Here is a 23522-nt window from a genome sequence, read left to right as displayed (position 1 = left end):
TGCTGTGAGATGCGCTATGTTGTGATCTTTGTTTGGATTCATCAGAGGGCTGTTTCATAAAACAAGATTAGAAAACAAGCCAGGCTTATTTTACTTAGTCAGACGTAAGAAGTAATTTCTTAAAAATTAAGTGTTATATAGCCCACTGAATCCTTACTGTAATAAAGTCAAATCAGCCCATTCTCTACATTTCCCAGCCATGATCTAATCAACATAAATGTGTCATTCAAATGCATAGGTGCTAATCCAATCAGTCTGACAGTATCGCCCATACCTTTACATTATCATAGAGACAAAGACACTGCTGTATCTTAAGCTTGTCCTGCCAAATGGTCAGGATGTAGGATCCGCAGATCTTAAACAGATTCTTAAATTTGTAATTCCACACACTTTAATCCAGTATGCCATAGGATAGAGCTTTATAGCTATACAGCTCAATTCAAGTACACAGGATGGATCAAGGTTAAAACATAACTTAATATATACATAACTTTCCCTCGTATGACAATGACATGACTGGAAATAAGCAAAGAGACAACAAAACCCAAACCTATCCTCTTAATAGCACTGCTGGCTTACGTTAGTGTGGTGTCTAACTGAAAATAACTCCTCAGCAACAGATACAGCAAAACATACAAATAGACTGTAATTCCCTGGAATTTGAGCTGCTGTCATTGACAAGAGCATAAATAAAATAGTAGATCATGAGGTTTCTATTAAACATCATGTTGTGTGAAATTATTTATTCTTCTCTTCACCGATTTAGCATTTTTATGGGCTCTCTTCTGCTATCACAGCAACATGTCAAAGAATGCTGATCCTGATTGGTCCTCGTGTGTGCATTCGCTAGACTCCTGGCTCTGTCTATAGTCCTAAGACCAAGACGGGCCAGGTCCCCCTGGCTGCCTGGGTACAGACTCGGACCGGCACAGTATACAAGATTTAAAAGCCACCGAGCGTGCCCTCGCCTCCTTGAACTTCCCAACCACTGCCTCGACAGAAGTCCATAAAATTTCAAAACCCTTCTCTTTCTCCCCGATTTCAGCCAGGTTCACCCACAGGTGTCTCTCCATTGCCGCAATCGATCAGCAGTTTGTTTAGTGGCGCGGAGATCTAGATCTGTGGTGTAGCGCAGTTTGGCTACCGTGTCAGAGGAAAGAGCCTGGCCCTGGTCAAAGTCTTTCAACAGGTCCACTTGGTATGCTTGAAGCACTGCCATGGTATGCAGTGCAGCACCAGCCTGACCTGCAGCTGCGTATGCCTTGCCGTTTAAGCGTGAATTAGTCTTAAGTGGCTTAGTAGGCAGGGCCGTAGCCTTAAGAGTTGATGCCCCACCACCAATGAGATAGTTCGTGAACGTCTCATCAATAGGGGGCCTCACCACATATCCATGCTCACGTATCCCCTCAGCATAGGCATAATTTGCATGCCCATAATCGATGAATATGGGCAGAATGGAGATCTGGAAGGAATGGAAGGCTCACGGGAGCTGGAGGAGTATGGCTAGAAAGATATCTGGCCATCTAATCTCCCTCGAACAGCCTCTTCCCGGGCGTGCGCCAACAATAGCTTTAATCTATCTGAAGCACGCTCCAAAACATCCAACAGCTCAACATAAGCGGGACAGGATGGACGCGAGGGCTCAGACATAACACTGTCACTGCCCTCAACAGCCATTGCCTGCTCTTCACTCTGGCTAGAGGCCAGAAGAGCACTATCTACTGAACCAGAGGATTCGAGAGAAATGGCATCCTCATTGAGCAGATCGCTCTAGCGAGCCACTGAATCACGAGAAAGAGAAACGCCTTTCTCAAACTTTTCAGCGAGTTCCACCTGCGAGCCCCGTGACTGGAGTATCCTCTCAGCCTCAGCACGAGAAGGACCCAAGCCGCCAGGTGCAGATGCCTGTCCCTCTCCCCTCAAGAAGATTGACAGGCGAGAGCAGAGCGTTTGCATAGGCAAACCTTCGCAATGAACACAAACAGCTCCCTCGAGAACTGAATGCACGTGTTCCTCACCCAGGCAGTGAACGCACAAGTCGTGTGTGTCTTCCAGTGTCAGATATCTTGGACACAGGTCGGGTTCTTTTACCTTGCAAGGCGACAAATCGCAACAGACAAAACAGTCACTGAAGACGAAAAGAAGATGACATGTTCCTATATACTTGCTGGTTGCGCTAGTATTACGTCATAGGCTGTCGCCGGCCAATAGGATTGGCATGATTCAACTATTGCTTCAGACTTCTGTCACGCGGAAGCGTTCCCCATAAGCGTTCTAGGACGCAGTGTGAGTTCCCTTTCTAGGGGTACCGTAAAAATAAGATGGATAGGCATGTGCGAGGCAAGTGCTCTGTAAAAGAATGCGTATGTGCATGCGCATAGTCTTTCTTTACAAAGTGACACCGCCAACTACATTGTCTGGGATGCTGTAATGAATCATCACAGTGGCTGGGATCCATTTGCATGCTTTTATTAAATACACTCGTAGTCGTACAGGCAGGGTCAAACAGGAGCAACAGGTATATAAGGAATAGGCAGAGACGTGGTCAAATAACAGGCAGTAAGTCAGGGCTGGCAGAGAACACTCACAGTACCGGGATAACAGGCAGTCAGACAGGTAGATAACACTCAGTAATGTTCACCACAGCAAAACAAGACTTTGCGATTAACTGGAGTGTATGGCAGTCTTTTATAGTCCTGGTAATGAGCATCAGCTGTAGGGTAAATAGTCCAAGGCACGGGCTTATGGCAAATGTAGTGTGACGGGGAAGTGGAGTGTCAGTATTCAGGAGAGGGTTCCCTCCAATGGTCAGAGGGAACTACGGAGTTCGTCTCTGTGACAGAGCCCCCCCTCTGTGGGCGCCTCCTGGCGCAAGGAGGCAACCGACGCTGAGGTCTTCCACGAGGCCGAGGGGCAGGCTACTCCGGGTGTGCAGTGTGGAATTCCTCCACCAGGATGGGGTCCAGGATGTCATCCGCGTTGACCCAAGATTGTTCCTCCGGACGAACCCCTCCCAGTCTACCAGGTACTGGAGCACTCGTCCTCAGCGCCTGGAGTCCATGAGTTCACGGACTTGATAGATTTCCTCATTCTCCCCCTCCTCGCCGGGCCATCGGCAGGTTTGAGCAGGGATACATGGAATGTAGGAGAGATGCGGAAATGGTTAGGCAGAACAAGACGGAATGAGACAGGTGTAATCTGACTAATAATTTTAAATGGACCAATGTACCTTGGACTCAGCTTCTTACAGGGGAGTTTAAGATGTATGGGACCATGGGCAGCGTGGTAGTGGAAGTGGCTGTAACAGACCTGCGGGAACTTGATGAGATGCTTTGTTAATATTACAAGTGTGACAGCCTTTGACAAACTGCGTGGTATCTTTGGGAAGTGATGACCACCAGAACCGGTTCTGCAGCATCTGAATGGTGGCGGCAATGCCCGGATGACCAGAGGCAGGTGAGGTGTGGACCATTTCGAGGACACGGGTGCGGTAATTCTCTGGGACGTAAACCTTGTCAGGTGGACAGCTGGCGGGAACCTTGCCCTCTGTGTTGGCTTGTTCCAGTTCTGATATGATATCCCACTGAATGGGTGCAACAATGAGAGAGGTAGGTAAGACTTGCAAGAATTGCAAGAATAGTCTCACCTTCAAACTGACGGGACAGGGCACCATTCTTTGACCCAGGACAATAGGTTACGGTGAAATGGAATCTTGAGAAGAACAGGGACCACCGAGCCTGACGAGGACGGAGGTACTCGAGATTCTTAAGGTCAGTCAGAAGAGTGAATGGATGTTGAGCTCCCTCCAGCCAATGGCGCCACTCCTCAAATGCCACATTCACAGCCAGCAGCTCCCTGTCTCCAACGTCATAGTTTCGGTCAGCAGTCGAGAGTTTTTGTTCATACAGTTTAGGCGGGTTACCGTGATGCTGGGATAGGACTGCTCCAAGACCGGTGCTAGAAGTGTCGACCTTGACCGTGAATGGGAGAGAGGAATCAGCATGGTGCAGGATGGGAGCAGTAGTGAAGCACTCATTTAGTTGTTGGAAGGCGTTTATGGCTGCAGGAGACCACTTGAGACGGGACTGACCCTTCTTGACCATGGTGGTGAGCGGGCAAGCTATGGTAATGAAGTTGCGAGTGAACCGCCTGTAGAAATTAGCGAAGCCAAGGAAATGCTGCAACTCTTTAATGGTGTTGGGTTGCGGCCAGTTGAGGATGGTTGACACCTTTTTTTCATCCATGGCCACACCGTCCCGGCTGATGATGTAACCAAGGAAAGAGGTAACAGTTTTGTGAAATTCACACTTTTCGGCTTTGGCATAGAGTTGGAATTGAATCAATCGTTTTAAAGGGATAGTTCACCCAAAAATGAAAATTTGATGTTTATCTGCTTACCCCCAGGGCATCCAAGATGTAGATGACTTTTTTTTGTTCAGTCGAACGCAAATTATGATTTTTAACTGCAACCGCTGCCGTCTGTCAGTCAAATAATAGCAGTGATTGGGAACTTGAACAATAAGAGTCGAAAAAACTTCCATAGACAAATCAAAATTAAACCCTGCGGCTCGTGACGGCACATTGATGTCCTAAGACACGAAACGATCGGTTTGTGCGAGAAACCGAACAGTATTTATATATATACTTCCGGCTAGTGAGGTCTGATCGCACTCTGACAGCAGAAGTGATGTCTCGCGCTCATTGAAGTATATGGGCGAGACATCACTTCCGTCATCAGAATGCGTTTTTTGACCTCACTAACAGGAAGCTGAACGAAGTTGGACATAGTTGTGTATTAGAGGTAAAAATTATATAAATAATGTTCGGTTTCTCGCACAAACCGATCGTTTCGTGTGTAACCCTACTGTTACAACAGCAAGACCTGGGTTTCAGCAATTGATGGTGAGTTGGCTGGGTTATCTCTGGAAAATTATTTTTTTTTTTAGAAATTACAATCTCGCTGCCAGTGCCTCCAATAATGTGTGTAAACTATACACCAAGGAAACAAATTTTGTATGCTGTTCTCCTAATTAAATAAGTGAATTTCTCTATTTGCTATGGGCTGTTTTCTTTATAAACCACACTGTAATCAAATTATTAAATGCAAAAATACAGTGAAACAGATACAAAAGTAGTAATAAAGATAATTATTTATTCTACCCAACAAACGCTCTGAAACTTAAAATGGAAATAAAATGTTCACTTTCTTTTAGAATGAATCAAATGAAACCCCCTCGTTTACATAATGTAAATTATGTAGGATAGACACAGAGCAAAATAAACGTGATATCACTTATAAATTGCAGCTGTAAACCTCTATGAATTTAAACTGTAACTGAAATTATACATTCACTTATTACGTGCTCAAATGTTCGTAAACCAAGCGCTTGGATTTTGTTGGGGCCCTTATTCGGTGGTGCACTTATAGCAGTCTCAAACAGATGATGAAGATTTTAAAGTACACTGTCAAACTGGTTCGCTACTCACTCAGGCACAACGAAACACTCCAAGTCGCGCCGAGAAGTGATTATGTGATGCTTTGATCCTCCTCAGCTTCACATGCACGGGGAAAACAGTCCAAACCTGAAATAGCTGATGCGTCACACACCCGAAAATGGCCGACGAGTGGTGCACAAAGGCGTGCGATCTCCCTCAGCACAAACAGTTCACGTTCCGCATATGCCCGCAGGAAAACACTCCGATATGGTCCGAGATTCAATAGGTCCTCGAGTCCAGAAGAAACAATGAGCAACAAAAGTCTTCTCCAATATATGGCGGCTGTTTCGATGGACAGAGCATACCTAATCCCTTTAGTTTCTTTTTAACACACAGAAAACCTTCCCGTTGTCAGAAAAATATATAGATATAGGTTATCTGTATCGGATATAGGACACAAATACTGTCGCTAAAATAAACTTTACAGATTTCCCAATCTAACTCCGTCAACAGCTCGCCATCGCCAATCTCTATCTCCTCCGTTTTGCCAAACCCCTCGTAGCTCCTCCCCCCATCCATTACGATTGGTTGCATGTGAACACACCAATAACCCAATGAAATATATCTTATTCAGTAGTATTTTAAATATCTATACATAATATACAAAATCCAATTTATGTACACATAATATTGAAATAAAACAAATGAAAATAAAATAAAGGCGTACAAATATTCACAGGGTTACACGTGTCTTAGGACATTAATGTGTCTCAGAATATATTAGGATGTCATCGATATAGACGATGATGAATCGATTGAGCATGTCTCTAAATACATCGTTGATGAAGGCTTGGAACACTGACGGACTGTTGACAAGGCCGAAGGGCATAACGAGATATTTGTAGTGCCCAGTAGCTGTAGAGAATGCAGTTCTCCAATCATCTCCCTATTTGATGCAGATTAGATTGTAAGCGCTGCGCAGATTGAGCTTGGTGAAACTGTTCCAAAGCCGCAGGAACCAGAGGGAGCGGGTAACGGAACTTGATAGTTATTTCATTCAGACCTCGGTAATCTATGCAGGGACAGAGACCCCCATCCTTCTTGCCCACGAAGAAGAAGCCCGCAGAAGGTGAGGTTGACGGACGGATGAAACCCTTTGCCAATTCCTCCTCTATATACTGTATTTCTTCATTGCCTCTGAGGGGAGAAGAGCATTTAATTAATGTAATCTGGTGATGAACTGCAAAGTTGTGGGACATAAAGTTTCCTGCAGCCCCGGAATCCAGAAGGGCGCTGGTTTCAAGACGTTTGTTGTTGAATAGTAAGATTATGGGTACAGTGACACATGTATCTGCAGTGTAATAAGGGTTAACATCACTCACCGAGCGGGGGTTCTCAGGACGTGTGCGTACGGGACAGTTATTCCTCACATGCCCGGGGTTGCCACAGTACAGACACAAGCGATGCGTCAGACGACGACTTCTCTCTTCATCAGATAGGTGATAAGCTTTCACTTGCATGGGTTCAGAAGTTTCAGGATCGACAGGTGCCTGTATACATATGTCCCTGCGCTGCTTTACAAGAGCGAATAAGGTTGTCAACTTGAATGGCGAGCTCGATAAATTGATCCAGACTCTTATCATCATCATGGCAGGCCAGTTCTGTCTGTAACTCATGAGTTAGACCTCTTCTGAAGCATGTCTTTAAAGTGTCACTCACCCAGTTAGTTTGAGCCGCGAGGGTGCGGAAAGCGAGAGCATACTCAGCCGCAGTTTGACGTCCCTGGGTCAATTCCATCAAGCGGTCACCAGCTCCCTTTCCGTCACTAGGGTGATCGAACACTTTAAATCTCTGCAGGAAATAGTCATAACTGAGAAAAGCAGACCTGTCATCATTCCATACTGCCGTTATCCAATCCAAAGCTCTCCCCGTAAACAATGAACAAACTAGGGCGATCTAACCACGGTCTGTGGGATACATGGCGGGTTGTTGGTTAATGAAGAGAGAACATTGAAGGATAAAGCTCTTACATTTAGTAGGATCACCATCAAACTTCTCTGGCAGCGTTAGGCGGGGATTCATCGGTGGTGGCGTGCCTGCCGCATGGGTAATGTCGGCTGCGGCAGGTGGAGCAGACGCCGTGGGCACAGTGAGTTGAATACCTTGAAGTGCTTTTACCAGTTCTTCAGTGAGATTGGTTAGTCGATTGAGCTGGTGCTGGTGGGCAGCGAGTTGGCTGGCTTGGGCAGAAATGGAAGCACACTGGTGAGTGAAAGCAGCTGGATCTTGGGCTGGCGAAGTCTTCTGTAACGAATCATCACACTGGCTGGGATCCATTTGCATGCTTTTATTAAATACACTCATAGTCATACAGGCAGGGTCAAACAGGAGCAAAAGGTATATAAGGAATAGGCAGAGACGTGGTCAAATAACAGGCAGTAAGTCAGGGCTGGCAGAGAACACTCACAGTACCGGGATAACAGGCAGAGATCAGGGGCTGGCAGCAAAGGGTCTTTAACGGGTAGCAACAGGATTAATAACAGGCAGTCAGACAGGTAGATAACACTCAGTAATGTTCACCACGGCAAAACAAGACTTCGCAACTAACTGGAGTGTATGGCAGTCTTTTATAGTCCTGGTAATGAGCATCAGCTGTAGGGTAATTAGTCCAAGGCACGGGCTTATGGGAAATGTAGTGTGACGGGGAAGTGGAGTGTCAGTATTCGGGAGAGGGCTCCCTCCGATGGTCAGAGGAGGAAACTATGGAGTTCATCTCCATGACACATGCATTTTGGTTGTTTGCGTGGATTTGTGTGAACAGAGATGTTGTTGTCATCTGTACAAAGCAAAACCTTTTCCGTTTTTAGTACATCATTGTCATGTATTATTATTTTAAATGCAGTTTAAAGAAAATTCATACATAATAATATAATAATAATAAAAATATTTAAGTGTTATAATAACAATAATACTAATAATAATGATTGATAGATAAATAGATAGATAGACAAACAAACATTTTAGTAATTTAACATGAATTTAGTATTGTCATCTTTCCTTAATTTAAAATGTTTACACAAAGAAATTAATAGTACTTAAAATTATTATCATTACTGTTATTATTATTGTTATTATATTATTATAAAATATTTTAAAATATTTGTTTTTATCTTTATTATAATCACTACTGGCATTACTTTACTGGTTTTTACATTACTTTGAAACGGAGCATTCAAAGTGCATTAATTTAATTTTAAAAAATCTGTTATTTGTCCTGAGGTGCCTATGGATAACCTAGATGAACTTCATCCTTATACAAGTTTCTTATATTCTGATTCAGGTCAGCCACAAGACCCAGTGTCTGGACTGTAAGTCTCCAATACCATCTCCTGTTATTGCAACTTTTCACTGCTGACTTTCTCTCTGTCCCCTTCTCTTTTTCTATGTCTGAATTTCATTCCTTTTACTTATTTCCTCTCCCTCTATCTCTCACTCTTAAGCTTCTGTATCTGTCCTCAAGAGGCTTAATCAGTGTCAGAACTGCCTTCACCAGAGCCTCCAGCTGTGGACATATTAGTTTACACACACACTCACTCTCTCTCTCTCTCTCTCTCTCTCTCTCTCTCTCTCACTCACTCACTCACTCACTCTCACACACACACACACACACACACACACACACCACATATTTATATTTATTTATATGTCCTTTGCTTCCCTGCAGTAGAAATTGTTCAAACTACTGGACACAAAATTAGACTGTGTCTGAGAGGGTGCTGGGGGCAAGCATAGGGGCAGCAGAACATCACTAGAGGGGAAACACACACACACACACACACACACACACACACACACACACACATACATACATGCCATATTCACACATATAATGAAGTATCAGATAACAGCTACAGCAAAATTCTGATGTTTTGCCAAAGTTTGCCCTTGGTGGAAACAACCAATGTTGTTGATGATATTGCATAAAATCGTAAGGACTGGTCATGTGAATGACTGAAATGTGAATGGCCAAATAAAATGTTTAACGAGCATAGGGCACCCTTCAGTGGATGAAATAGAAACTGCATGTCAGATAAGAAATAATTCCTGTTGTTCTTTGCTGCCTCATATAGCCTACATGACACTTGAGTTAAAACACATAAACATGAATGAACTTAATTTTTATAATTGCCATTGCTGTGTTAAAATACATTTTAGTTTTTCAGTGGTTCCTGCACTGCTTGAACCACTTTAAAACTAAGATGTATTTACTAATTGCCATTGCTGTGTTAAAATACATTTTAGTTTTTCAGTGGTTCAAGCAGTGCAGGAACCACTGAAAAATGATTCTAATGACTCTTATGAGTCGGTTCTTTTTACTGAATAAGAAACATACAGCGGGACTACTGAAATCTCAATCACTAACAAATTACTCTTATGACGCAGCTCTTTTTTTATCAGTGAAAAACGTGCTGCATTCGGAAGTTATCAGAACAACTTTTTAAAATGCTCTTACTATTTTACAGTATATTTTGATGGCAGAAATAGTAATAATTGTGTGCTAGTATGCAGTTTCAAATTCAGCAATACTGACACAGCGGCCACTGTAGTGCGATTCACAAATAAATTCCGCTTTGGTACTTATGAGCAGAGGTGTAAAGAGTACCTGAAAACCATACATGAGTAAAAGTACAGATACCTTACAGTGAAAATGACTTTATTACAAGTTAAGGCCCCGGTATACTTCAAACAAAATCGAAGAACGAACTGATGTGACGTCATTTCAAACAAAATCAGGCCAAAACGAAGTTCGTTTTATGTTCTTTTTGGAAGTTCGAAACGTATGGAAGGCCGTTTCAGCATAAAAACGTTCCAGCGTTACTTGTCGTAATTATATTTTTACTAGTAACAATTAAATTAAAGAGCTCTATAATTTAATTTGTACTAGTAACAATTACAATTACAGAGCATTATAATTAAATTTTTACTAGTAACAATTATAATTGTAGAGCTCTCTAATTCGGTTTTTACTAGTAACAATAACAGTTATAGAGCTCTACAATTAAATTTTTGCTAGTAACAATTACAATTACAGAGCTCTTTAATTAAATTTTTACTAGTAACAATTATGATTATAGAGCTCTCTAATTCAATTGTTACTAGTAACAATTCCAATTAGAGAGCTCTACAATTAATTTATTACTAGTCATATGTCTCCATTGACTTCCATTCATTTTTAACTATAGAGCTCTGTAATTCAATTGTTACTAGTAACAATTGGGATTATAGAGCTCTCTAATTGAATTCTTACTAGTAACAATTACAATTATAGAGCTCTCTAATTCAATTGTTACTAGTAACAATTACAATTATAGAGCTCTGTAATTCAATTGTTACTAGTAACAATTACAATTATAGAGCTCTCTAATTGAATTCTTACTAGTAACAATTATGGTAGGCCGTTTCAGCATAGAAACGTTCCAATTACATTAAAGTAACAATTAAATTAAAGAGTTCTATAATTTAATTTGTACTAGTAACAATTACAATTATAGTGTTCTATAATTCAATTTTTACTAGTAACAATTATGATTGTAGAGCTCTCTAATTGAATTATAGATCTCTGCAATTGTATTCTTACTAGTAATAACTGAATTGTAGAGCTCTATAATTCAGTTTTTACTAGTAACAATTCCAATTAGAGAGCTCTACAATTCATTTATTACTAGTAAGAATTCAATTGCAGAGCTCTGTAATTCAATTATTACTAGTAAGAATACAATAGAGTGCCTCAGGGATGACACGTTTTTGTAGGCAAAACCCGGAAGCGAGTTAGCATTTTAGGACTTCCGGTTCCAACGCCGTAAAGTCTATGGGTTTTTTGAATGGGTTTTTGCTAAATCGCCTGAAATAAGGTCTGTGGTTAACAAAGCCTCCAAATACTTTCACGTTTTGATCTATGACATAAAACACACCAGTTATAACCCACTTGTGATTTTTTAAACTTTTACTGTGTCTTCAAATCGGCGGTTGCTAACAAATTGCTAAAGGGGACTACTTCCTTTGGCGGGGATGTCGTCATTAAAAACGGGACATTTGGACAGCATTTCTCATGAAAAAGTGGATAAGTATTCATACACAGCGCAGATCATAATTAGTGAGCATGTTTTTAAATAGAGTTGTTTTCTAAATAAAGTTTGAGGACGCTTGGTGGTGACGACGTTGATCCGCCACCATGGTGTGCTGTAGTCCGTTTATAGCCTGCTGTTAGCCTTTTATATCTGACGACTTTATTTAGGTTTCAAAATCTATAAATGTTGTGTTAACTTGTAAAGATTATCTTGATAGACAAAACGTGTAAGTGTCATAACCCTTTGTTAAACACAAAGCTTATTTTCTGCGATTTTCCAAAAGTCTATGGGAAAAATTAATAGGCTTTCAGTCGAGGGAACCTGTGCACCGCTAACTTCCGGGTTGGCCTACAAAAACGCATCATCCCTGGGGCACTCTATTGCAGAGCTCTAAATCTTTGGTTTTAATGAGGAAAAAAAATTCCACATAGTTCGATTAGAACCAGGAACCTCTTGCACCCTAAACAGAGATACTGCCACTAGCCCATCAGGACATTCAATTACCAAATGCAGATTGTCATGTTTATTAACTAATGTACATACTCTCAAGATTAACGACATTATATTATAGCAGATGTAGGAAAACTATAATATTTGAACACATTTATAATTTTAATATCATATTATTATTATTATTGTAATAAAAATACAACATACACCCCCCCCCCCCCATACACATTCTTGTCCCACCCACTTTGTAAAACAAAGTTACACCACTGACCCCAGTTGAATATGCATAAGGCATGATTAGCATAATGATATGTCACCGAATACAGAGCTCTGTAATGCAATTGTTACTAGTAAGATTTGCTATTGTAGAGCTCTGTAATTCAATTTGTACTAGTAAGATTGCAATTACAGAGTTCTCTAATTCTAATTGTTACTAGTAAGAACTGAATTATGGAGCTCTGTAACTTAATTCTTTCTAGTAACAATTTAATTGTAGAGCTCTATAATTGTTTTTGTTACTAGTAAAAACCGAATTAGAGAGCTCTACAATTATAATTGTTACTAGTATAAATTGAATCATAGAGCTCTATAATTGTAATTGTTACTAGTACAAATTAAATTATAGATCTCTTTAATTTGTTACTAGTAAAAATATAATTACGACGAGTAACGCTGGAACGTTTTTATGCTGAAACGGCCTTCCATAGAAACGGCTTGCCAAAGCGAACTTTCAGGAAGGTTCGCTCCAGCTGCAAAACACCTTCATACTACCATTGGTCAGTGACAGTAATAGGAGGTGTGCACTGAAGCTCCGCCTTCACTCGCATGGGATGATTAATTTTGTGTGTTTGAGTTTGTTGAGGTAAGAGCTCTGTGGGTGAAAACATGAACACTCTGGATAGCCGCTTTATAGTACAAAATGAAGTTGTTCTTGTAAAAAAAAAAAGAGAGAACTTCGTTTGAAGTATACCGGGGTCTTTACAAGTCACCAATTCCAATACAACTTAAGTAAAAGTCTTAGAATAACTGATTTTGACAGGACTTAAGTATTTTACTCATAGTAAATATGGGCTCAGAGATGCACTAGTTCTCGACACCTGAGAGACATGCTGGTGAAAAAGAAACAATTGATTTGTAAGATGAGAAATCATGTTTATTTTCTAAAATAAAACTGAACACCTCAATATTGCAATAAATCAAGGTCGACACAACAGCCTCTTAAACATCGACAAACTCTCTAGTCTCAGTTAAGCTCAAGTGCACAAAAATGCCATAAGTAAACAATATCCTTCAAAAAAGGTCTTGTCAATACAGCGGATAAATAAATTAATATTAAGTAAAGTTAAATAGTTAAACGCCTACTTGCACTGGATGTGCTGGTTTTGACCTCATCACCGGCTGCAGCCAATGTTCCCTCTAAGCTGCGCGCGTGCACAGCCGCGCACTTCTGAAGACGCAGCCGTGCAGGAAGAATAATTGCCGCGCAGAGAACAGACATGAAATCATGTGTAGGGAAATCCATTTGATTGTAGTTTAAATGAGAAATAATTGCAGTGCTCTGGTCAACCGCTATAGAGTTATTATCGCTATAGAGTTAGAATGCGGTTTACAGTTCCCTTTCGTGGGAACTATCGACGCTACGTCAGTGACGTGATGGGAATCCTCTGCATTTTTGTGTTCGTGAAGCACTATTGTATCTAACCAATGAGAGAATGCGACGTCAGAGGCGGGTGACGTCACAGACCGGAACCTATAAAGCATGCCCGGAAACAAAGAACGCTAGCTTCTGTTGTCTTCAGTAAGCGCTATTTGTATCTTGTCTGTCTTATTTACTGTTGTTTGTCTACCATCTCGCCAAAAGTGATCTCTTCGTCTGAGGACAAGAGTTTCCAAAAGCAAGTGAAATAAGACACATACACATATATAAAATGACGGAAGAAAGCCAGCATTTCACTAAGTGTGCACCTCCTTGCCCGCGATTCATCGTGGTGGGGGATACACACGAGATGTGTGTGAGATGCCTAGGAGTTGAGCACCCACAGGCAGCTCTCGAGGGGGCTGTCTGGGTGCACTGTGAGAGGCTCACTCTCAGGACGCTGCGCTCACGCCGAGCGCTCTTTGAGCATGGCGCTGCGGTGAGTGTTCCCCGCGGGTCTGGTCCCGCTGCTGCCGAGGCACAGCGAAGGCTGCACTCGTGGGGTTCACAAATGGATCTAGTAGAGGGGGGAGAGACGGGCTCTGCCTTATCGCTCCCCTTACCTGCTAGATCTAGTGTCTCTCCGTTGGTGGTGGAAGCACTGCGGTTTCTTCCCCCCAAAGGGAGGCACCGACACTGAATATATCTTCCTCCGACGAGGTTGATGTTGAAGGTGTCGAGGGTGGAGATGAGGGACCGTCACCCTCATCTCCAGCCCATGAGGAGCTTATGGATGTAGTGACCCGGGCAGTGGAAAAACTGAAAATAAGCTGGCTCGCGGAGGAAAGCGTTCCAAAAATAAAAAGCAAGTTAGATGAATGCTTCCTCCCAGCTAGGTCACTACCCCAGCGTCGGGGACTGCCGTTCTTTCCCGACCTCCACACCGAGGTGTCGAGGTCCTGGAATAGACCCATGCAGTACCGTGTCTTCAGCTCACAAACGACAGTGTACAGCAATATCACGGGGCTGAAGCAACACGGTTATGGGGCGATGCCTCGGGTTGAGGAGACGCTTGCAAGCTATCTTTCGCCCGAGTCTGCATCGTCCCTGAAATCCCCGACGTTGCCCACCAGACCACTAAAGCAAACATCGAATCTGGTGGGCAAGGCTTATTATATAATAATAAGGCTTATTATTATTAGTCAGGCTGCGGCATGTCTGCACACAATGTCCATACTGCAGGCATACCAAGCTGATCTGCTGAGGGAGATTGACGAGACTGGGGAGGCTACTTTTGAAACCATCCAAGAGTTGAGGAAAGCCACAGATTTAGCTCTTCGTGCCACCAAGGAGACGGCCAAGTCAGTAGGCCGCTCTATGGCAGCCCTGGTGGCCACGGAGAGACATCTGTGGCTCAATCTTGCAGACATCAAGGATAAAGACAAACATATCCTTATGGATGCGCCGCTTTCCTCCGAGGGCCTGTTCGGTGACGCAGTTACAACTGTCGTCGACAGGTTCGAGGAGACGAAAAAACAGAAAGCGGTGTTCCAAAGATTCCTCCCCCGAAAATCTCATCCCCCTGAGGCTGCTGGGCGGGAGCAGCCTCAGCCGACAGCCGGCTCCTCGGGACACAGGTCCCAGCAAAAGGCTAGTGTGGCCGCCCGTGCTCCCCCGCGGAAAGCTTGGGGACCGGTGCGCGCTGTACAGCAGAAGCCTTCTGGGGATAGGGCAGATCTGAGGACCGTCATTATTTCCCGGAAGGCTTCCCAAAAGAAATCCTGACATTCATGGGTCAGGGTTTCTGAGGGCAGTCCCCTCCGAAGGGGTTCGACAATTAATATCCATCGTTCCCCATCGGTGCCCTCAGGAGGCTGTTCTGCCAACCCTTCCACCCAGTGTGCGACAGGGCGCAGCAGTCCCCATCGATCCTTCGAGGAGGATTGGCCAGCACGTGATTCGCTTATCTGCCGGTGCTCCGCGTCAGATAAACGAGCCAAGTGCTCCTTACTCAGGGAACAAGGGTTACACTCGTAACCCAAGACGTTTTCCTAGAAAGAGAACGATGTGAGCACGTGTGAGCGGGCCTGAGCCAAATCAGTCGCAGTAAGAATACTGTCATGTTTGCGGAATAAATACCTCAATACGAGAGGCAACACGAAACGAAAATAAATGTGAAATAAAATGTCATGTTTTAATGAAAAGTGGTGGAAATAAAGAATGATGGGCATAGAATGCTAACAAAACTGTGAGACATTTACAATCACACACCCATTAGGTGTAGCTTGCAAACTCAAAATACATCAGTGATATACCTCCGTTTAAATAGATTTTTGTGTGTGGTGTGGGTTTCAAGGATGTTTAGATAATTATAAAAGAGTCAACATGATCACTTTTCTTCACTTTTTATCAGATCTGTTTAAATGCTTCAGTTTGTTTTCACTTAATATATATAATACTGTATATCAGTTTAAATACTTAAATATTTTATTATATTATATTATAATGTAAGCCTAATAAAACATTGATCTCACAAGGGGATTGTTTAGTGCTCCTTGCCACAAAAATTCCTGAAACCTCCTGGTATATAATATTTTTGAAATTCATGAGCAATAAACATGTAATTTTGATGGTTTAACACTGTCTGTTGCTAATAATTTACTGTACAAAAACACATTATGGTTGTCCCAAACCATCATTGTAACTGCTCATATTATATTATTATAAAGAATTGAACTGTCCTGCAGGAGGACAGAAATTATTTTTAATAGAATTTCTTGATTAAGACTGGTACAGTTAATACAGCAATGTGAAAAAATCTCAAGTAACCTAAAATGTGCTTAATTTAGTGACTGAACTGCTTGTTAAATGTTACAGTTGCATGATAAAACCATTTTTTTGTGTGTGTTTACGTCCCTTGTACATGTCTGATATAAAGTATGTTTTTGCTCAGGTGGCCAAAATGTGCGCTCAGCAGAGAAAAGTTTTGCTCAGCGAGAAAAAAAATGAGAGGGAACATTGCACTTAGACGTAGGCTCTCTGTCCCCCTTCCCCCTCCCTCTGTTTGTGTGTGTGTGTGTGTGTGTGTGTGTGTGTGTGTGTGTGTGTGTGTGTGTGTGTGTGTGTGTGTGTGTGTGTGTGTGTGTGTGTGTGTGTGTGTGTGTGTGTCTGTGTGCTTTTGTTTATATTACATTGTGGGGACCAAATGTCCCCATGATGTAATATAAACCTGAGTTCACCTACATCGTGGGGACCAGCCAGCGGTCCCCACAATGTAAATGGGTTTATAAATCATATAGAATGAGTTTTTGTGAAAAAGTAAAAGTTTGCACAGTTTCCTGTGAGGGTTAGGTTTAGGGGTAGGGGCAGGGTAGGGGGATAGAATGTACAGTTTGTTCAGTGTAAAATGCATTGAAGTCTATGGAAAGTCCCCACAATTCACAAAAACAAACATGTGTGGGTGTGTGTGTGTGTGTGTGTGTGTGTGTATGTGTGTGTGAGTGAAAGTGAGAGAGAGAGTTTTACAGCCTTGATCAGTTATTTAACCCTTTTATTGCAGACTCACTGTGCTTAAGAGTTTATTCCCATCCCTTAATCAAACACATCTGAAGCAGCTAATCAGGCCAGTTCATTTGTAGGCCACTGACAACATAGTATTGCATTATTAGTTTTGATAATTAGGGTTAATTCAAATATAAAAACAAACTGCAAAAGCATGCTGTTACAGTTCCCTCGTCTCCAAGACTCCATTTTCCATTATCCTCGTGTTTCCACACCTGCACTCATTTCCCTCGTCAGCTCCTCATCATCACCCATCACCATCACCTGGACTTCCTCGTTTGCACTCCCTATATATATGGACTCACTCCCTTCACTTCTTGTCTGTTCTAAACGTTACTAAATGTTACTAAATGTTCTATTGTAGTGTTTGGTTGTTTGTTATGCTCCTGCTTTCATTAAACACCCATTAATTGTGGATGTCCGTATACGACTCGTCTATTGCAACCAGCACCCGTAACAGAAGAACAGACCCAAACCGTTGGACCTCCACCTCATATAATGGGTATTTTTCTGACTCCTGTGCTTCCTGTAGCCCTCAAGGCGGACGAAAAACTTTGCCATCTGCGGCAGAGTGGCAGGCCGTTGGAGAGGTATGTGGAGGAGTTTTTGGAGGTTTCTCATCTGGTGAGCTGGCCTGATGCCTGTCTTAATGCTGTGTTTTTGATGGGACTGGACAAGGACGTTATTCGTTATAACGAACCAGCCTGTCATTTCTCCTTAGTCGATTCCCTGAATGTGATTCTCCTGTTAAATGGTTCTAAGTTTGAAGTAGATAAAGCTCCTGAGAACCAGAGTCCTTGTCCAGCCCCATCAGCAGCTTATCGGGCATCACCAGCTCACCTCACCCCAAAACCCTGCACATACCGCTTCAACGGTCCTGCCCACTCCTGGCCGCCAGCCGCCGCCGCCGAGCAACCCGCTCCAGCCGCCGCCGCCGAGCCCTCAGCTCCAGACAATTGTAGTGTAATAGCAGTCTTCTGGCAGCTGAAATGGTTAAAAATTAATAATATGCTGTTTGAACCAAAAACACTAAAAGCATGGCTGAAGTTTGAAGTAAAAGCTGCTGCAGTAAATGTGGTGTAAAATTGACATAGTCCTTTTATGTTTAACCATTTTAAAGCCCATTGCCCGCCGTGCACAGTTGACCTGAAGCCACCAGGGGGCGGTGCCACCGGGCTTTGGCCCGTCATCGCTGCTCGCAGCTATATTCTAATTTATATTCATTAGCTCCGACCAAAAGGAAGTCAGCTATTTTGGTTTGAATGTTAATTTTATGAAAAAACAGGCTATGAATTTTATACTACTACTCCTACAGGGTTTATACAATTTGCACCAAACTTTTTTAACTTTGTGCTAACACACTGAAGTTGTTTAATTGCAAACGGATGTTGGATATCTCAAACGGTTTGGTTGTGGCGAGGCAATGAATTTATGGCAAGAAAAGGGAAACAAAGTGTTATAACTTCTGAATACGTTCATTGATTTTGATGAATCTTTGGCTGTGTGTTTTTGAGGCTCTTAACATGCTTCAAACTGCATGAAACTTGACACACACACATCAGTATTGTCAACCAGTAGACATGGACAAAGCCATAGAAATGGGCGTGGTGGAGGAGCTCAGTAGCGCCACCTTTTGACAAAAGTGGGGGGTTAGTTTTTCCTACAGTCACCAAACTCGGTACACATATTGTTCTCGTCAAGCCGGACAATTTTCTAATTTACATTCATTAGCTCTGACCAACAGGAAGTCAGCTATTTTGGTTTGAATGTTATTTTTTTTTAAAAACAGTCTATAAATTTTATACTACTACTCCTACAGGGTTTATACAATGTACACCAAGCTTTTTTAACTTGGTACTAATACATTGAAGTTGTTTAATTGCAAATGGATTTTGGATATCTCAAACAGGTTGGCCGTGGCGAGGCAACGAATTTATAGCAAGAAAAGGGAAACAAAGTGTTATAACTTCTGCATACATTAAGTACCACAGTTGGGAAAATCAGGCACGTGCACACATAGACAAAAAAGGGGCTTGAGCCCCTGCCCTTTTTCTTCCTGGAGAGAAAGTGTCCTTTTTTCTGGGGTGCTTTTTTTTTTTTAATAAATGAATATATATTCCTATTTGCGCACAGCTTCCCTGTCAAACAAAAGTATTTATAGTGTAAAACAAATAATAAAAAAAAAAATACTATATCAGGTCGGCCCCGCCCCACCTCACCTCATGTTTGCTGCTGGCTGAAAACTTGTGACAACTATTCCCGCAAAAAAAATGCAACTGCTGTCTGGCGATGAGAAGCGAAAAAGAAAAAAGCCCTAGATGGATGCATACCGTGCACTTCTTTCAGGTAGGCTAGCCTATGTTCACAAACCTGAACGTTTTGTCTATTTAAGGGTTATTTATACATTTAATGCTGCATTAATAGTTTGACCACGATCAACACATCTGCCTGATTTGGTACTAACGAAATTTATGTCATATTATAATTTCAATCATTTTATTGGGCTATGCATTGCGTTTTGAACCATGGTAAAGATATTGGTTGGGCTGTCAATACCAGAAGAGGAGCATTCCATGGACGCACATCCATGAACCACATTATTAGACAGTTTTCTAAGGATGCATGGTTTATTAAAACTATTTAAAAATCATAATACAGCATCAGCTACATAATGCTATTCTTACATCTACACTTACACAGGATAATACATCAATAAAAGTTTAAACCCTCGCTCTGTCCATATATTCCTGCTGAAGAAATTACAGTCGCTGTAGCATTTCTATCACAAAGAAGTGGCCGAATATTATTATTTAACTAATAATATATTTTCAATCATGGTGGCTTTGATCGTGCTGTGCTGTCTAACAACAAAAATCAGCAGGCTTTTGGCGTCCTCTGCAGGCATTTGTTATAATATATAATGTATTAACAGTTCAGGAAAAAAAAAAATTCTTGATGTGTTTAAATATGCAGATTAGCTTATTTTGGTTAATTTAGAAGAAATCTACAGATGCAAACAGACGGAGGGTAGTACGCTTAAAACAAACTCCATCTAAATGTGTAGGGTTAGGGTTAAGTTTTCTTTCCATTAGAGTAAAGACATGGCAGCAAAAATGGACCTTAACATTGTAAAATTGTAAAATCTTGAAATTGTCCACTTCATGAAAGAAGTATTCCAATAACACCAAAAAATTAAAACAATTTATTGATTTGTGCAAAATAAACAAATTATTAGTGAAACTATGTCCCTCTCCTTGGTCCAGTCATTTATTCTAAATATATATAGGTAGCTACTTGAAAATAGTTGTTGTTGACTTCTCTTGTGATAAACCTAGTGAATGCTAAAGAAGACCATGGTCTCTGTGTGAACTGATTTTGTAGAAATCTGTGGAGTATAAAACAATTGAGTGAGTGTAAGGGAAGTCAAAGATGTCTTAATATATTTAAGGGGTCATTATTTTTTAAATAAATAATTATGAGAAGTGCCCTTTTTTCCACTTGAGCCCCTGCCCCCCAAAATGTCTGTGCACGTCCCTGGGGAAAATGTATTTACAAATAGAACATTAGTAATATATTTGTGATAATATCAATGTAATTTAAACTTAGAATTACTATGTAAAAGTCTAATAAGATTGATATTAATTTTAAAGCATTGAAAGCACACTTTTAAGAAATACACTAATAAAACTCTTCTGTATATTTTTGAGGTAGTATACTTTATTTCAATGCACTAATAAACTATTTAAGTGTTAGTGCTAATTAGTGCATTTATATAAAGTGTACTTAAGTACCACAGTTGGGAAAATGTACTTATAACTAGAACATTAGTAATATATTTGTAATAAAATTAATTTCATTCAAATTTAGGAATACTACATAAAAGTCTACTAAGATTGAACTAATTTTTAAAGCATTTAAAGCACACTTTTAACAAATACACTAATAAAACTCCTATGTATATTTTTGAGGTAGTATACTTTTGTTACAAGTGTGGTTGTATCAAGGATAAAGCAAAATAGGTCTTCTACAAACACGGGGGATTTATTCAAACAAAGGAACCAGAACAGTTACCAAACACACTTTACAAACAATACTAACAACAAGAACAGACAAGGAGTGCAGGGAGTGAGTCCAAAATAAAGGGAGTGTTAATGACGAAGACCAGGTGCAGGGAATCCAGGGAAAGCGAGAGAGATGACGAGGGAAGAGAGTTCAGGTGTGGAACATGGAGGATAGTGGGAAACTGAGTCTGGGACAGGCGTGAACTGTAACATTACCTCCCCCTCCCGGTAGGCGCGTCCTCGCGCCTAAGATGTAACTACAGGGGAGGGGAGGTGGGTGCCCTGGAGACCTACACGCAGGTGAGGGGGGAGGTGTAGACAGGTACGGAGCTCTGGCAGTCATGGCGGGTCAGGAGCCTCGGGCGGCCATGGCAGTTCAGGGCCCTCGGGTGGCCATGGGGTGGTCAGGGGCCGTGGGATGCCATGGCGGGTCAGGGGCCTCGGGCAGCCATGGCGGGTCAGGTGCTGTGATGGTTATCTTCCCCTGTATGAGTGTGGGCATCAGTAGCCATGAGTCGCATTGATGTCATCTTCCTCTCTTCAATTGATTGGCTAGAGGAGGAGCTCTCAATCTTGAACTAGTGGACCAATGGTGATGCTTAAGCCCACCCTAATTTACATGAAAATTGAACTGCAACATTTGGAAAAGCTAGAGCAGAACGTGGAAAGAAGAGCAAAGAGAAAAACAGCACAAACGTACAAAAGAGTAAAATATGAACAGAAAATGTAAGAGAGCACAAATTAAAGAGTAATAAAACCAAGGAAAACAACTTTTAAGAACACATGAATGCAAGTTTAATATTTGTGCAATATAATTTTTAATGTGTTAAAAGTTTTGATTCATGCTTGTTATTTTTTAAATGCGCTTTTAATTTTTCAATTCACGCTAATTATATTTTTATCCGTGACCACGTTCTTTGCTATTCTGATCATTTTGCCTTATTTGTTTCTGTTTGTGCAATATTTTACATGTGTTTTTAAAATTTTGATTCATGATTATTTTTTGATCCGTGACCTCAATACTTTAGCTGGGAATTTAATCCCATATCCGGCATTCTGACGTACAACCTGGAAGCGCTGAGCACCATTAAACAAAAGAAGAAGAAGGTAGTATTGCGTGTTTTTTCTTAGCAACCGTTTCCATGGTGACTTGTCAATTTGTCGCTCTGTTGAGAATGTCTTGTGTGTTAACCGTGAACATGCTCTGGGTTGACTGAACTTACTCCCGGATGAGTTTTTTGGAACCACCATATCTCGAGGAGTAGGCAAGGTTTGGGTTAATCAACAGAGAGTTCAGGGTATATGTGATGGTATGTTAACCTTGCTTTCTGGAATACCCCCTGGTGGCCACAGCTATATACAGTGTGTGAGTGTGTACATATACACACTGTGAGGTGAGGTTTTTGTTTGTTTCTTTGTTTTTACATTGCATACATTCCATTAAATTTGCTTATTATTGTATTGTTATGCTTACATTTGTACTGTTTGCCATATCTTTTCCAGTGTTAAATATATTGTACCTGGTTTATTTCTTTTAACTGAATCTGACTGAAATAAATGGAATGAATAAATATGAATTACAACATTTTGCACACTTGTCATTTTTAAAAGTTTATTACAATTGCAATGGTACTGTTTCAACTGTACACTATGGGTACAGTTGAGACAAAAATGCACCTTATGTTTATGAGCTAATTGTGGAAAATATAAACTACTTATGGATATTATTGATTTATGATTTTTTAGTACACAATTGTTTTTTACACACACACACCCTCACAGAATAAAAGGCCTACATGTCTACTGAATTCAATAATTATCAATAGGATAATCATTTTAAGTGAAGCTGATTTGATCAAGACACGTTTCGTCAGACCAATCTCCACGTACTTCGTATTTTCAGTCTAACGTTACTTGAAACAACGGGCATTATGGTTCCTGCGAGTGAAAGTTGGCTACGATGGTTATTTTAGTGCTAACTCACTTATTGTCATTTTATAGGCAGCGCAGAAAGGCTAAACGTACGGATCCATCAGAAGAGCTCCGGGTCATTCAGACGTTGCTTAGTTGCTTAGCGTTTAGTCCCTATGGTCTAGTCAAGTAAGCTAATTCATTTTCATAATCCAATCCTTGACTAGTAGACCCCACAAGCCCCGCCTCTTATGCTAATAAGAATCCGCTGAAGGATCTGACTCTAACCGAATGGGAGGGCGTTTGCATGTGTACAGCCGCTGTACAATAACACACAGC

The sequence above is a fragment of the Chanodichthys erythropterus genome, chromosome 18, assembly GCF_024489055.1.
Source record: "Chanodichthys erythropterus isolate Z2021 chromosome 18, ASM2448905v1, whole genome shotgun sequence".
Classification (NCBI taxonomy): Eukaryota; Metazoa; Chordata; class Actinopteri; order Cypriniformes; family Xenocyprididae; genus Chanodichthys; species Chanodichthys erythropterus.
Note: the sequence above shows the minus strand (reverse complement) of the source record.